Genomic DNA, 11,689 nt, shown 5'->3' on the forward strand with positions numbered 1-11,689 from the left:
GTCCAAATTGGATGAACTCTATAATCAAATATATGTGTCATGGTTTCATGCTTATCTTTTTATTTCCACATTTTTTATGTGCTTTTAAGTTCCATGGTTAATAAGATCTCTTACATGTAACTTTGATGCATCTATAAGTAAAATATCTTGGATCACTAGATGCTTAGATTGTCAGCAATTAAAAGTAGAATGTAAGCATCTAGGTCAATTACTACAGTTGATTTTGATTCCAGAGTGGAAATGGGAGGTCATTTCCATGGATTTTTTCACATATTTACGGAGGAAATCTAGACAACATGATTCCATCATGGTTGTTGTGGGCAGGTGGACAAAGGTAGTGCACTTCATTCTAGTGAAGTCTACCTATTCAGCTAATGATGTAGCACAGGTTTTCATCTGAGATGTAGTGAGGCTGCGTGGTGTTCCAAGGAATATTGTGTCAGACATGGATGTTAAGTTCACTTCTAGATTCTAGAAGGAGTTGTTTGCAAGTTTGGACACAGATTTAGCCTTGAACACAACTTATCATCTGCAGACAGATGGATAGATAGAGAGGGTCAACAGGATATTGGAGGACATGTTGAGGATGTATGTGATGCATAAAAAAAGGAGATGGGAGGAGTACCATCCATTGGTTGAGTTTTCTTACAATAATGGGTATCAGAAGTAACTGAGGATGAGTTTGTTCGAGGCACTTTATGGGTGTATTTTTAATACTCCCATCTGTTGGAGTGATCCAGTGAATAGGGCATTGATAAGACCAGACATGTTGGTAGAGATGGAACAAGAAATGTAGGTAATCAAGAAGAACCCGAAGGTAGTACAAGACATATAGAAAATTTATGTAGATCATAACATAATTTTTAAGGAGTTTCAAGTTGGGTAACAAGTGTACTTGCGCATCAAACCCAAGAAGAGCTCCTTGAGGATAGGATCACATGCCAAGTTGGCACCTCGATTTTGGGACCTTTCAAGATTCTCGAAAGGATTGGACTAGTAGCCTATCAACTTGCACTTCATATGATAGTGAAAGTCCATGATGCTTTCCATGTGTCATTGCTTAAGAAGTATGTTAAATATGTTGATCATGTGATTGACTGGTCTATACTAAAGGTGGAGCCAGAAGGAGAATTCCAGTCGGAACCTCAATGTATTTTGCATAGAACGAAGTTCATGCTTCATAACAGAGAAATCAAGCAGGTTAAAGTGTAGTGGAAGCACTTTGGGTCTAATGATGCTACATGGGAGATGACAAATTAGATGCAGGCTATGTATCCTTCTCCATTTGCTACTTGAGTGAATGTTTTTGGCATATGTTTTGGTGTGATCTTGATCTAGATTTAAATAGGAACACAAAAAATTACAGATATAACCATAAATACAAAGATGCAATAGAAATAACACTTCATTTCATTAATATCAAATATTGAAATATTCTTACAAACAAAATGGAAATAAGACTAGCTTGGGCGACGGTCGCTTATCTCTATGAAGAGATGTGGTGGCTACATGCCTTGGAACTGTGTTACAATGAGGCTCAAAGGCCTATTTATTATTGATAAACAATGGAAAACCCTAAACATCCAAAAACCTAACCCTAGGAGATGAAGCATCAAACTATGGGCCTCGTTTGGGTAAATTGGTACATCAACTTCCCGGGGTCGTAACTTTGGTATATGATCTCCGTTTGACATGCAAAATACCTTGTTAGAAAGATCTATCTGAGGAATACAAATTTTGAATGACCAACATCGGTCAATGTCCCATGTTGGTCCAAGTTTTCCCAAAAAGCTTCGTTTAGGACCTCGAAATGGCTTTGGAAGTTTAGGACCCGAAAAACTTCCAAAAATAGTAAATTGTACTACAAATAAGGAAACTGAAAAACTGAAAGAAATAATGGTGGGGGTCCAAGTGAAATAGGCGAGTGGCCACCAATATCCACTTGGATCAGATCTTTTGGTATATTTATACATGTATATGGATGTAAATACCGCCATGAGTTGTGATCTAAAGTTCCAATAAGCAGTATGGGTGTCATGTCATTATGGTTATCATGTTCTTATGTTCCTAATGTTGGTTTTATTTTCAACAGTTTGATCATTGTAAATAATGCATGAAGCTAAGCTATAAATCTCCATCTGTAATATGTTTTTCTTTTCAACAGTCTTACTGGCTGTAGGTGTCATTGAACACCGATGATGGTTTTCCCCCAAGGGGAGGGTTCTATAACAACCCTAGTCAAAATTCCATGTAATAAAGTTAATAAAGGAAAAATAATAACCAAGGTCATGGGACACATATTTCAAGCTGAATGTTGGTCAAAAGATCCTAGTGTGGGTGTTCATTTGGTTTATTATGGCTAAGGAAATTGGAAAAGGAAATGGCTAAGGCTTTGGAAAGGAAAAGTGGCATTTGGAATTTTATTTATGAAAATAAAGAAAATTATGAGAAAAGGAAGGTGAAAGGTTAGAGGCTACATGTGAGGAGGAAATTGAAGAAAATAGAGGCCTCATTAATAAAATTGTTTATGAGGATTAGTTCACAACCTTTTGTCAGTGTGTGAAACCTTTTATCAATTCAGTTTTGGAGCTCTCTCTCTATTCTCTCCCTCTCTCTCTCATACTCTTGGACACTTAGAGTATTCTTGGAGCACTCTAGCATTGGAGGAAAGAAGGAAAAGGAAGGACAATAAATCAAAGAGAAGGAAGGATAAAGAAAGGAAGAGTGGGAATCAAGTTGCTACAGTGGAATTACTTGCAGGTATTGAGTTACATGTATGATTTACATGCTACTTTTTTCATGCATGGTATATGCATGTGTGTATCTAGTTCTCTTGTTGGCATTGGCATGGATCTTATTAGGTGTGACAATGGTTTTCAGCCTTGCCTTGCCATTTTTGAATAGCAATGATGTGATGGGGTTCTCTTGATTTGGTTAAGTTGGATTTCCAGATGGATTAGAAGTTGAGTGGAGTGGTCTCAAGATTAATCACAAGGCCTAGGAATCCCTTGGTGGGATATATAATATATATTGGCTGTGAATATACTTGATTGTGCCTAGAAATCCCTTGATCGGTAATGGTGGGATACACGGTAAATACAAGAGGGTGGAGACCTTGTGGACCTAGGAATCCCTTGACTGGTAATGGAGGGATACACGGTAAAGCTGAGAGGTGGAGACAAACAAATTCCTCACGGTTTAGGTGGGAACATCTAGGGGAGTCCATTCTTGTTTAGGGCCTAGTGATCTGGTGGGATTACAGTAAATCTTGGTTGTATTGATGAGGGTTTAGGGCCTAGGAATCCCTTGTTGGATATGCAGTAAAGCCCAAGGAAGCCTTGATTGGTTCTATTGTGAGTCCCATATTCCTCCTTGGAATATGGCACATGGGTAATTGCTGAAAGAAAGATTTGGTTCAGCCCAATCTATAGTCGGGTGGTTTGTGGAAGTCCTTGACTTTGTTGAATTTTCATATGTTAATAAGATTTATTTTCCTTTTGTGTTCTATATGTAAATTTACTTATTATTATGTGGTTTTTATGGTTATTCTATCTTTGTTATTTTTTTGGTTATATGTTGGTTATAAGCATGGTTTATGACAGACTTTAGTAATGACTCTCATCATGATTTTATTAGTACATGAAATGTGAATGAATATATGACCTAATAGATGATAATGAAACTATTGTGATAAGGCATCAATTCTTCTTGATGATTCTCAAATAAGTATGAGACCCCTATGCTCAGATATGTGGTTATGACTTGTAGATTACAAGTTTGTGATATGTTTGATGAAATGATTTTCATGGATAGTAGGGGTAAATTTAAGTCCTTGTACCAATGTTTGCATTAGTATATGTAATTCATTGTTATTTATCATTTCTGGAAGTTTCATGAAGTTCTAGGCAAAGGCCTGAGACCTAGCCCTAAAAATGTGGCACAAAATCTGAGGTCACTGGCTCAGAACTACTTGAAAAATGCCACAGTCACATGCATGCCTTGTTGTGGGACTGATTGGAGGGTCTCAGTAACATGCATGGCTTGTCATGGGAGTGATTGGGGGTCTAGCTCAACAAAATGACAAGTTTTCTTAGGAGTTGGGCACCTGGAAGGGTTTGTTGTCTCCTAAAGGTTTTGTAGCTCCTGAGAAAGGTTAGATTGGTTTTGTTTTGTCGGTTCCACTTCCTTAACTCTAAATTAGGATTTGAATCACATCATATTAACTCTTTGTAACATGTTTATCCTAGTGGAATGGTTAGCTTGGGTAAATGTGGGAGGAGGGTGTTACACATAGTTACACTTTTCAACACTCCCTCTTAACTAGGGAGGTATTCATAATTACACAACAAGATACAAGGACACTTTCAAATTGAAATATTCTCATAAGAAGAGTTCAAATTGATAAGTGTCATCAAGCATCAACATCATAACCAACATTTTCAATTACAAAATAGAAAGGTCTTGACTAACAAGATTAAACTCTCCACTATATTAGAGCATAATGTTGGGAGGCATACATCTAGACACCACCACCACCAAATTGGAAATGGCCTTGATAGGAATTATTTGTGATGTATGTGGTTCAAGGTTCAAATCCCCTTGACAAGCGGTTTGGTCCATGTGTTTGGATGTGCATGGGTTCACATAGAGGTATAGTGGTAGCAGTTGCAGTTGACCATGTGTCACGTATCTTTGAGCCCAACCTAGTTGTCAATTCTTCCATATACACATAAAAATAATAATACTAATAAAATTAATAATAATCCAAAGAAATAAATTCATTATGCACATAGGATTCCCATCAAGAAAAAAAAAACATGTGTGTTAATACCATGTTTGTGTTCTTAGTGTAAAAAATGTGTGCACATTTCTTGCTCTTTGAATGAGCACATGTTCATGTAGATAGTGAATTTAACACATGGGAAATGATTGATGTGGGTTTGGGGGGTTAGAGAAGATTAGAGAGGGAGGGATAGAAGGGATAAGGGAAATAAAGAGAGAAATAAGAAGAGATACATAGAGAGAGAAAGGGGTGGGGATGAATAAGTTGGTGTGAAATGGTTGAGGTGGGATTAATGGTGTTGGGGAGGATGAGAGGGGGATTGATATATGGTTCAAGGAAGAGAGAAGAGGGTGCAGAGGGGATGGGGATGAATGAGTTAATGAGTGAAGGGATGGATTGCGTGAGAGTTGAAAAGTGAGATATATAAGGAAATAGGTTGGGTAAGGAAGAGGGAGGGAGATATTTATGGTTCACATGAGGAGGAAGAGAGAGACAAAGTTAGGAGATATGTTGTGAATGGGAGATTAAAAGAGAGAGAGATTGTGTAAGTGAGTGGCAATGGCGGGGAGAGAAAGAGATAGGGGAGGGAGTGGATGGGGAAGAGAGAGAAAGAGTGAGTGATGGCAAGATGACACCAGGGAAGAGAATGGTGGATAATTATGTGGGAATGAATTCAAATAATTATGTAAAAAGTGTGGTATATCAAGGGGGAATACTACTCCTTACACACCACAACAAGATAAACTTATAGAAAGGATGAATAGGACATTGATGGAGAAAGAGAGGAGCATGCTCAGTGGTGTTGAGTTAGGACAAGAATTATGGGTAGAGGAAGTACACATTGTGTGTTATCTGGTAAATATATCAACTTCATTAGCATTGAATGACAAGACTCCACACGAGGCATGGATTGGTAAGAAACCTTCTCTTAAACATCTTAGGATATTTGGATGTGAGGCTTATATACATGTTCCAAAGGAGAATAAGAGTAATATGGATAATAAATTTGAAAAGTGTATCATTATTGGATAAATTTATGGTCTAAAAGGTTATAATCTTTGGAACCCAAAAACTAAGAAGGTTGTGTATAGTCGAGATGTGGAATTTAGTGAAGTCAAAGATGTTATCAAACAATAAGTCCTACGAAGGGAGAAAGAATCAAGAAAGAGTTTGAATTAAAGGATGATGAGTTATACTCTACAAAAGAACATGATAAGAATAAGAAGAACCACTTGAAACTCTATCATTGAGGAAATAAGTTTGGGAAAGAAGGTAGCCAGAAAGGTATACCCCACCTAGTTTCCATTTTAATTTTTCTATGTTTATTATTGATGATGATCCTATAACTATTAGTGAGGTAGCGAATTAAAACGATGGAAAACTCTAGAAGAAGGCCATGGTTGAAAGAATGGTAGCTTGAGACAAAAATGAAGCTTGGGAACTAGTGGAGTTGTTGGCTAGAATGCAAAATGCATAGTGGAGAAATGAAAATCTTAATTAGTAGAAAAGGGTCATTCCCAAGTAGAATTGACTTTAATGATGTATTTTATTTAGTTTCCAAGTTAGCTTCTATTAGATTTACTTTATATGTTGCTACCCATTTTGATTTTGAAGTAGAATAAATGGAAATGAAGATAAAATTTCCATAAGGGGGTGTGGAAGAAGAAATGTACATGAATTAACAAAAATGTTTGGTTATAAAAGACAATAAATAGCAAGTATGGAAGCTGAAAAATTCCTTGTATTGGTTAAATTAATCATTGAGGATGTGATATCAAAATTTTGATACTTATATACTGGGACTTAGCTTCACAAATAGAAAAAAAAAATCACTACACATATTTCAAATTAGTTGGTAATTGTATTATTTATTTGGTCTTGTATGTAGATGGTATGGTGTTGATTGGAACTAATAGGGAAATCATCAAGAAAGTGAAAACTCAGTTGTCCTTTAAATTTGATATAAAGGATCTTGGTGCTGCAAATTTCATTTTGGGCATGGAAATTAGAGGAGATAGAGAAAATAGGAAACTTTGGTTAAGTCAGAAGAATTATATAAAGACAATATTGCAAAGGTTTAATACACAAGAATATTAAATTGTAAAGGTGTCTATTGTTATAGGTGTAAATTTATTTACAGATCAATGTCCCAAGACACACAAAGAAGAAGAAGATACGTCTCGTTATCCATATTCCAGTGTGGTTGGAAGCTTAATGTATGTAATGGTCTACACTAGAATGAGAATTGCACATGTAGTGGGAGTATTGAGCAGATATATGTCAAAACTAGAGAAGGAACATTGGGAAACAATAAAAAGGGATTTTAGGCACTACTGGCTGTGGATTTTGCTACCAAGGAAGACTAGGATTGGATAGAGTGTTGGATGGAGATTGGGTTGGACATATATATTGCATAAGACCTATAAGAGGGTATATTGTAATCAGTCCTGAGGATGAGTCTTTTTCTAGACTCAAAACGTAGACAACTTGAAAATGAAGACTGTGGAATATCCGAATTCAAAGTCACAAAAACCACACCACAGAAATCGGTAAACCATTATAGAAGAATATATATTAAAAAATAACTTATTGGTTTTCCTAGTTTTTATGTTCCTAGGATAAAATCTGTGTTAATGTATGTGTTTTCCATTGCATCTTTTCTATTTTAATTATGAATATGTTTGCTACAAATTAACGTTAAAATTAATCAGAGAGAAAATAAATTTGTGTAGAGAAAAAATAAATAGAAATAGAGCAACACAATACAAACAAAGTTTACACTGAAAAACCCCAATCTAGGGAAGAAATGACTAATGAAACTCCATTTTTCTTTTGGCCAAAACCCGGTCAAACTGGCCAAGTCAACCTTTACAACTCACCCCCCTAACCACTTTACAATGAAGTCTTCCCGATCTTTTAAAGGATTATATAGTAAGCCACAGACCCAAAACCACCAAACCCCCCTCAAAACTTGACTTGGGATTTCCCTTGACTAAATCCAACCAAATCGACAAAGTGAGCTAGCATTGCTCACCTCTAGGCACTACCCTCTCAAAATTTATATTCATGGTATCCATTAATTTGACATGCCCCTATCACCTTGGTCTAACTCCAGACTCTACTGGTAATTTCCCATGGGTACACATGCCTTACGAGGTCTTATAGCAATAAAAAAGTAAACTATCAAATAGGAACTATGCGTAGCACCCGTTTTTTTGAGGTAGCAAACAATCATCTGATTTTGAAGAATGCTAATTCATAATACACCTATTTTTTTGGATCATAATTTTGACACTTTAAATTTTCTTATGTATCAAGTATGAACATTTTTTTTAAATGTTAGTGATGTTCATGTTGATTTTGAAAAGCATTGATGCACCGTTAACCCCTTTTTTAGAGGGTTTTTTTACACTTTAAATTTTCTAATCTATTAAGTGTGGATAATTTTTTTTAAATGTTGGTGATTTTCATGTGGATTTTGAAAAGCATCAACATTTTTTTAAAGCATATTTTTGACACTTTAAATTTTCATGATTATTATTTAACCATTTTTCAAGTTGTCTTATTCCTCTTCTAGTTTCTCATCCTATGGTGTTTGTTTTTTAAGGTTTTTCCAAATTTATGTGTTTTTTTTCTTTGCAACGTTTTTTTTTTTTTTTTTTTTTATAACAAGGTCGGATGCTATGTATTGATTGAAAAAAGAGATAAGGCATAAAGCCGTACATAGGATGCTTCAAGAGCGTTACAATTCCAAAGACACTGCTTGGGTTCCCTATCCTGAAATTGATTTCTGAAAATTCTGACTACTAAAGAACTAATACTACTATAAATCCGGACAAATTGGTGACACAAAAATTTGCATTTGCAATACATAATCAGTCAATGGAGATATGGCTGATATTTCTCGCTGTGGAGTCCTCGGGGTGCTGATCTGCTTCCATCGGCTTTGCACTTGAAGATGTTGATTTTTCTTTCTGTTTTGCTTCCAAAATTTCCCTTAGGATTGCCAGCGATTCCTCAGCATGGATACATCTGTTGCTGAGCCCATTAAACTGTTCCTGAAGAGAGTGAACCTTGTGGAGAAACAAATTCATTTCTGTGCGGTATTTGGTATGGAGATTTCTGAACTGCTCCTCGAATTTTGCTTCCAGACTTCGAATCTGCTCGACATGCCTACCTTCCATATTGCGCACTTGATCTTCTAGAATTCGTTGCTGGGCTCTGACCTCATCAAATTCCGCCTGAAGGTCGCGGCAATGAAAGCATTGCTCAGATCGAGCCATATTAAAAATGAGGTGGTTTCTAAGAAGGACGGGTTCACAGAGATGTTCAATAGACTCCTTTTGTCTGCAGGATAAGAAGGGGAGGGGCCGTAAAGGGAGGCGCGGGAGGATGACAGAATTGAAAGGGGCAGGTTTAAAGCAGGTCAAACCCACCGAACGCTCTTGCAAGAGGGAGGAACGATAAGAGGGAAGGGTCTGAATATGATCGATCCGAAGAAGAAGATAAGGAAGAAGGGGGGGTGAGCCAGATAGATGCAAACTGGAAGGGCAAGATGGGAGGCAGGGTAACAGCCAGCAAGGGCACTTAGCGAGAAGCAGAAGTTGGAGAAGGAGGGGCTCCAAGGCTCTTGGCTTCCCTGCGTATCTGATCCTGAAAAAAACCGCAAGCTTGGTTAAAGTAAGAGTATACAGAGAGAAAAGAACCGATACCAGAGCAAGGAATCTCCTTGTTGACTGATCCAAAGCGCCTTCTTCGCTTCCACGGGGCTGTTCTTGATCGAAGCACTGAATGTCATTAGGATGCCTTCCTGGATTCAAATTTATAGATCGAAGCCATCTACAGCGCCCTGGTTTCTTATCATAGATCGGATTCTCTGTGATTATTAGATTTTTTTTTATTTCTCCAGAACGATTCACTGTGACAGCAGGATCCGTCCTCCATCTCTCGCTGTGGTTAAGATTTTTGCTTAGGATATCTACTGTCTTGAAGATCGCATCCTGAGCGTGACGGCTTGAGCACTTCATGTAGCTGTGATTATGAGTTTTACTTGGGATTTCAGCTGATCTGAAAGGCGGATCCTGGGTGTGACTGTATACGCATTTCAAGCTGTACCCTGGAGCAGAATTTACCATACCCCTCACACGCTTACTGTATTTGCGCGCTTGAGGATTGTCAGTATTGACTTGATTCATGGCAGAGGTTGGAAGAAGGCTTCTTGACTGTGCCTCAATGCCCCTTCCTGGCGCCCGACTGCATTATTAGCATGATTATCCGCTTCCCCATTGTGAGTGCGGAGGATATGGCAGAATCGAATTTTTTCAAAGTTTTCAATGAGAAGTTTGATGCGTTGTAGGTGCTGCTGAAGACTACTGTTTGCAGAGGTCCTGTAATGATTCATATGGCCAATGATGACTGAGGAATCTCCTAGGACAAGAGCATTTTTAATTCCCTTATTTTTTAATTGCAGTAATCCTTGATACAGAGCAAGGGCCTCAGCATTATTATTTGTGTTTTCCCCTAAACTCCATTCATAGCTGCATATTTCCTCTCCTGATTCATCTAGAATGATACCTCCTGCGCCTGCTGGTCCTGGATTGGACTTGGAGGCTCCGTCAAAAAATAGGATTGGACAATTATTGCTCCTTAGCCATCTTTTGAGTTCCTGAGAAGTAAGCCTTATTTCCCAATCTTTGATCTTATGCTGAGGTTTAATGGCTTTCCTATGAATGCCATTGTGTTGACCTGGACTGCCTAGAATATACCTGATCATGAGCCTCTCTTCAATTGTGTAATCTGTTGCTTTAATTGTCCCCGAAATTTTGACAGCCATCGTCTCCTGAGCCAATAGATGGGCACTGCTACTTGTTTTCCAGACATTGCCTTCTTTATTTTGGAATATTTTCTTGTTTCTAGTTAGCCAGATTTTCCAAAGGAGGTTGTGGGGGATGATGTCCCAGGTTCTTTTAACAATCTTGCTCCGCTTGTCTTTCCAGGGGCAGTTCCTCCTCCAATCCTGGATTGTCTCAGCAATGTTTTGTTGAGGCTGCCAAGTTATGTTGCCCAGGTTGGCCATGATAGTCCAGCATTTCTTCGCAAAGGCGCAATCAAGGAATAGATGGTGGATGGTTTCCTCCTCAGAGCAGCAGTTAGGGCAAATTGAAGGACCATGTATCCCTCTCTTTCTCAGATTTTCCGAAGTGAGAATTCTGCCCTTAAGCAGCAGCCAAATGAAGAATTTGACCTTTGGGATGGCCTCAGACTTCCAAATTATTCTCCATTGATTCCAGACCGGGGCCTGATATGTATTGTTGCAGATGAATTGGTAGCCCGATTTAATGGTGTAACCTGAGCCCGTGGGATCCCATCTAAGCCCATCTAAAGCTCCTTTTTTGATAGGGGCTCTGTTTTGAAGATTTTTGAGAAGGGCTTGATAACTAGATTCCAGATTTGGGGGAATAGCTGGGAATTCCCAGCTAAGCCAAGCACCGCATTCAGCGTCCCATTTTGAGATTTGATCCAGCCTTTTGATGCCTTTGCTGTGAAGGTAATGTATGATGGGAATGGCTTCATCGACAGTGTTTAAGGGTTGGAGGCCCATGATTTTGTCAGTGGCATAATTGATACTGCTTCCATCTCCCGGAATCTTTGAGGTGTTTTGAATAAGATTGGGAATTGCTTTCTTGCATAGTTGCCAGATTTTGGTGGAGTTTCTTAAAGGGATATCAGATTCAAGGAGTCTTTGTCTATGATCCGAGAGATATTTGCATTCCATGACCTGTTTCCACCAGGCTTTTGGTTCACTAATGAGTCTCCAAGCCATTTTGATCCCAAAGGCTAGGTTTAGAATTTTGGGCATTCTGATTCCTAATCCACCTCTGTCTGGAGATTGAATTACACTTTTCC

The sequence above is a fragment of the Pinus tabuliformis genome, chromosome 7 (genome assembly GCF_031772625.1).
Source record: "Pinus tabuliformis cultivar Carrire ecotype Pingquan chromosome 7, CPIR1, whole genome shotgun sequence".
In the NCBI taxonomy this organism is placed as follows: Eukaryota; Viridiplantae; Streptophyta; class Pinopsida; order Pinales; family Pinaceae; genus Pinus; species Pinus tabuliformis.